Source organism: Nicotiana tabacum, chromosome 14 (assembly GCF_000715075.1).
Source record: "Nicotiana tabacum cultivar K326 chromosome 14, ASM71507v2, whole genome shotgun sequence".
Classification (NCBI taxonomy): domain Eukaryota; kingdom Viridiplantae; phylum Streptophyta; class Magnoliopsida; order Solanales; family Solanaceae; genus Nicotiana; species Nicotiana tabacum.
Window position 1 is genome coordinate 57,554,628 of NC_134093.1, and position 6,487 is coordinate 57,561,114.

A 6,487-nucleotide genomic window follows, 5' to 3' on the forward strand; every position below is an offset into this window, starting at 1 on the left:
TTCGCACACATGATGCGTTTCTGTTTGGGCCTTGCAACGAAATTCGAGTGAGATGGTTCTAGGGGTGTTGAATGGATGATTGCGCCTTAGTTAAGGTCTTTCCTATTTATGGTATATTGTGCCATCCATTTCTCCATGGCTATGGTCATGCGCTTTGTGTATTTGTTGTTTATATGCGCATGGATGTTGATTTTGAGCATTATAGATCGAGGTATTTCATGTGGACCGGTGCTTGGTTTGGGTCATGCACTGCGGCGAAGTTATGTTAGGATATGATCCTTTGTGTTATTATCGTGTTTTTTGGTTCTCCTTCGTGTGAGGGGTTTATGGCATTGCGCTTGTGGTAGTACCTATTGAGCTTGAGGAACGGTTCTCTCATCTGAGTTATTTTCCATTTTTGGGTACATTTGTGGTTGCTTATTAGTACACGGATTGAACGGTTTGTGGAGCTAGATAGTATTGGTGTGGCATGTCAGAAGAGCAGCTTGTATTTGATGAGACAAGGTTATTAGACTTGGAATGAGTACTATCAGATTTGATTGCGGTATATTTTGAAGGATAATGTCACTGGTCGGCTTAGAATTTGGCTATGGTTCTTGTCTGACGAGAGAGAGCTCCATGACTTGTCGATCTAATAAGTAGTAATGAGTTTCTACGTATTTCAATCACCATTGGAAGTGTACGAAGGTTTGGAACAAGGTTTTTGTTGATATGAGGTTTATTACCGGTACGGGGGTTTGTTTTTGAGTAGCTACTGTGGCCGGAAGTTATTGCTGTGAGTATCTGAGTCATGTGGTATATCGTGTGTTTACATTCTGGGTTGTGGTTACAATTTGTTCATAATTATACAATGTGTAGATGTGAGAATCGGGTCTTGTAATGGATTCCAGACGTTGGAGATTTGATTCCAAGGTTTATGGGCTAAGGTTGAAGAAAGGATCTTCAGTTAGGTTGTGTTATCAAACTTATATTGATTGGGGTAACAAGGGATCACCCACGGGCATGTGCTTGTTGAGTTTTCACAGTGATTGGTTGACTTTGGAATGACTCTTGGCACATTCGAGAACGAACATATGTTTAAGTGGGGGAGAATGTAACGACCCAACCGGTCGTTTTGAGTATTTGCATTTCGTTCAGCTGTTTGAAGTCTTGTGTACGTAGTTTCATACGATGTATTATGACTTGTGTGAATCATCGATTTTTGTTTTTAGGTGATTCGAGATTGATTTGGAAGAATGATTCTCAACGAGAAAGTTTTCCGTTAGAAGAGTTGACCGAGTTTGATTTTGTGTATTTTGAGCTCGGATCGGAGTTTTGATGGTTCTGTTGGGTCTGGATGGTGATTTTGGACTTGGGCGTATGCCCGGATTTGCATTTGGAAGTTTTTAGAAGGTTTCAACACTATTTGGCGAATGTTGGGAACTTGAAGGTTTGGAATATTCATAAGTATGACCAAGATTTAATTTTGATGTTATCGGGTTCAGATTATTGTTCCGGGAGTTGGACTAGGTCCGTTATTCTATTTGGAGCTTATGTGCAAAATTTGAATTAATTCCGAGTTGATTTGATATGGTTCGACACGAGTTTTGGAAGTTGAAAGTTCAAAAGTTCATTATGATTGATTTGAGGTGCGATCCGTCGTTTCGATGTTGTTATGTGTGATTTGAGGTCTCGAGTAGGTCCGTGTTATGTTTTAGAACTTGTTGGTATGTTAGGATGGGTCCCGAGGGGCTTGGGCGAGTTTCAGACGTGGTTCGGGTCATTTTGGAACTTATTGGCTAATGCTGGTTTTGGCTAAGTTTTAGTGTGACCGCGCCTGTGGAAATATGGGCGCAGGTGCGGAGCCGCAGATGCGGCAGTCATAGCGCAGAAGTGCAAAAGGATCTGGGATAGGAGTTTGCATAAATGGGAATTGGAGCACATTTGCGGTAGCATAGAAGCGGTAGCTATGATCGCAGAAGCAAAGAAGTGCGCAAAAGCGGGGTTTGGTGTCGCACTTGCATTTGCGCAGAGCGGGGCTTTTTACACTGGTGCGTAAAGGAGGAATTTTAGTGGTTTCTGCAAAAGCGGGCTATTTGTCGCAGAAGCGACGCTGCAGAAGTGGCCTAATGTTCGCAATGCGAAATATCTGGGCAGAAGCTTATAATATCGAGGGTTTATTCATTTGGTCATATTTTGAGTTGGGGACTTCAGATTTAAGCGATTTTGGAGAGGATTTTCATCAAATGGATTAGGGTAATTGTTTTCTACTCAATTTTGATTATATTCTGTGATTCCATCTTCGTTTTTGGCATTTCATTGATGATTTCAAAAGAGAAATTGGGATTTTTGTCTAAACTTTCCTAAAGTGAATTTTTGAGTTTTGAACATCGATTCAGAGTCGAATTTGAGTGAAATTTGTATGGTTGGACTCGTAATTGAATGGGTTGTCAGAATTTGTGAGTTGTGTCGGGTTCCGTGATGCGAGCTTGGGTTTGACGTTTTTGTTGACTTTGAGTAATTGAGTAAAGATTCGACATTTATCATTTGAGTTTGTTTCTTTTTGCATTATTTGATGATGTTGAGTTGCTCTTGGCTAGTTTCGAACCGTTCGGAGATTGATTTGCACAAGATGGTGTTTTTAGAGTATTGGTTAGCTTGCTCGGTTTTTGATTTGGCTTGCTTGAGGTAAGTAACTTATCTAAACTTGGATTTGAGGGCAAATATCACTGAGAAATATGATAACTGAGATGGATTGGGGGTGACGCACGTTCCAGGTGACGGGTGCTGGTGCGTGCACCGAGGTATTCATGATTCAAGTAGTTTGTAGGCTATTATATGCCTTGTTTTGGTATCACGCTTCTTTGATTTCATGTTATCTCCATTTATGTGACTACGTTGGAAATTATTCATGCTAGAAATCTTGGCTTGGCCACCTGCTTAATTTTTGAGACATGATTGGTCTATTTTTGTCATGTTGAGCTATTTTCCTTAGCCGTAGTCATACTGTACAGTCACGATAGTTACATCCGCATGTTATATATCTGTCTTTGAGCACTTTTGATATGTTGTCGCACATGTTATCAGTGTCTTTGCACGTGACACAAGTTTGGATTGTTATTGAGGCATATGGTGATATTCCATGTTATATAGATGTGTTATGTTTCTGTGAGATGTTTGCATATTGAGACTTGAGCGGATAGATGACTGATGTGGGCCATAGAGCTGTATTTATATTGACATTTGGATCGGGTTGCACTCCACAACGGTTATACTGATATTGAGTGACGCGTATGCTAGGCCCCATATTGGGCTAGCTATACTGATTTGAAGCTACGCGGGCACCAAGCCCCACCACTTGTGCTAAGTGATTATGATTAGTACTTGGGTAGTATCCGCCCCTCTGGAGTCTGACATGCCAGCAGTGAGCGCAGGAACATTATTTCATATACGTGCTTTGATGATGGGAAATTATGCCAGATAGTCGTACAATGCTAAGTGTGATTATTTTGATGGATCTATGGTAACGTTGATATGGCATTTGAGCTATGCACCTGGAGTGTGTTAAGATTGTGTGTCTTAATGATTTCATTGTAAAACTGAGTTCTTGACATGTTTATTTGACATTTAGGCATAGAGATGTACCTTCCTCATGCTATACATTGACATAGCATTTGATTGCTAGACATATATACCTGGCATGTAGGCATAGAGATGCATTTTCCTCAAGCTAGGCTGTAATGTGACATTTATGATTTGACATGTATATTTGACAGGTAGGCATAGAGATGTATATTCCTCATGCTAATTGGTAACAAAAATCCATATCTGGTGTTGTGAATTGGGAATCCAGTTCTTTTGATAACTCATGTTTAGCTGTTTCTCAGCGGTGAGATTTGGAATTGACTATTTTACTTGAAAAGCATGCCTAGTTTTTCGTACATGTGATAAAGCTGAGCATATATCTCCTGAGTCATATACCTTTATTGGCTTCACTATACTGCTATGAACTGTTATTGGTTATTGATGTTGGTCACCGACCTTCTTCTAAGCTCATCGATGCTTTCAACCTAAGGTTATGTTTGTTACTTATTGAATACATGGAGTCGGTTGTACTCATACTACACTTCTACACTTTGCATGCAGATTTTGGAGCTGATGTTGCTGTATATGGCATGAGCTGGCATTGAATAGGTACCTGCGTTCCGGTTATAGCTGCCACTTATCCTTGGTAGCTCTATATTTTCAAATCTATTTATGTATATTTTGAACAGATGATGTACTTATTTCATACCAGCTTTGTAAATTATAAGTCTTAGAAGCTCATGATTTGTACTACCAATCCTTGGGATTTTGTATAGAAGTTCAGTTATTTTATTCATTGGCTCTTATGTTTCTTATTTGAGATGTGTAGTCTGTTAATTGGCTTACCTTGCGGGTTGGGTTATATGCCATCACGACTAGTTAGATTTTGGATCGTGACCCATCCAGACCATTCAGAATAATTGTATCTTCAGAGGAAAACCCAACGAAGATCCTAACAATCATCTCATGGACTTTGATGAGGTCATGAACACATTCAACTATGATGGAGCATCACACGATGCTATCTAACTCAGAGCATTTCCTTTCTCACTAAAGGATGATGCAAAACGGTGGCTACAGAATCTACCTACAGGGTCTATCTGTACGTGGGAAGAGATGGCTACTAAATTTCTAGACACGTACTTCTCTGCTGCTAAGAATGAAAAGATGTGAATGGAGATTCACAATTTTAGTTCTGGTGAAGGAGAAATTGCATTCGATGCTTGGGAACAGTTTAAGGAGCTTCTATGATGATGCCCTCATAATGGGATGGAGGAATGGATGCAACTCCAGGATTTCTGGGATGACTTAACTCCTGCATCAAGAAGGGTACTAAATAGTGCAGTGGGAGGCCCACTTATGAAGAAAACTCCAGAAGCGTTTGTCACTCTTCTGAATGAACTATCTAAAGATGCAGATCAATGGCCTACTGACCAAGGTGATCGAAGAAGGTCAACATGTGTGCACTAAGTAGAATCATCTGTTGCAATGCATGCCCAGATAGCAGCTATGGCTAAAGACATCAAGAATCTGAAACTGGCCCAGATACAGGGTCAACCACAGTCAGGATGTGATATTTGTGGAATGGGACACCCAACACATGAGTGTCAGGCCTTCGTTGCAGAGGAAGAAGTGAATGCAGTAGGAAACTTCAGCAATGGTAGCTATCAAGGAGGTAATAACTTCAATTCCATAGGATAGAGACATCCAGGTTTCTCGTGGAGCTCTTCAAGTGGTAGTCTAAATTCATGGCAACAGCAAAATCCTAGAGCACCAGGGCAAGGACCTCCTGGTATTCAAAATCAGCAAAGGCAACAGTACTAGACTCAACAACCTAACTACTCGAGTCTAGAGGATCTAATGAAGGTGTTCATCAACAAATAAGATGAGAAATTTGAGACACTAGACACAACCATTCGGGAACAGGGCACAACCATCGGGAACTTAGAAAGACAGATTGGACAGATTGCAAACATGTTATCTGAGAGGGCTTTGGGACTCTACTCTTTGACACAGAGAAGAACCCGAAGGAAACAATCAAAGTTGTATCTCTGAGAAGTGATAAAACATTGGTTGATCCAGTTATGAAAACTAGATCCGAGGTGGTGAGCAACCAGACTGATACACTAGAGGAGCAAAATAGTGAAGAACAGAGTAGTAGGGTACTTAAGGAGATTGAAGAAAGCAGTCACATGATAGCCCTACCATTCCCTTAAAAGATAAAGCGGGAGAAATTAGACAAGTTCTTTAGGAGGTTATTGGAGATGCTCAAGCAACTATATGTGAACATTCCCTTCACAGAGGTTCTTACTCCGAGGCCTGTTTATGCTAAATTCTTGAAGGAAATCTTGTCCAGCAAAAGGAAGTTAGAGGTGACAACAATGGTCAAGCTGAATGCCTACTACAGTGCATACAAAATTAAATTCCTCAAAAGTGTGGGGACCCAGGAAGCTTTACCATACCATGCTCGTTGGGGAGTGAGAAATTCGACAAGGACCTATGTGACTTTGGTGCCTCTATAAATATAATGCCTTTGTCTGTGTTCAAGAAACTTGAAGGTGAGCTTGGAGTGAGCAGGAGGTGCCTCTGGCTGACCAGACCACCATTTTTCCTGAAGAAATCATCGACAATATTCTAGTACTGGTGGACAAGTTTATGTTCCCCGTAGACTTTATTGTAGTGAACATGGAAGTGAACAAGGAGGTGCTTCTAATTCTAAGGAGGCTTTTTTTTGTACATGTAGAGCAATTCTTAATATCCATGAGGGGAATATTATGCTCAGAGTGGGTAACGCGAAAGTGATGTTCCAAATGAAGAGAACGATGAAATACACCAGTGATGAGACATCTGCCTACTCGTGTTTCAAAATTGATGTTGTTGTGGAATTGGCTGAAAATTATAAACTTGATAAGCTTGTGGGGGA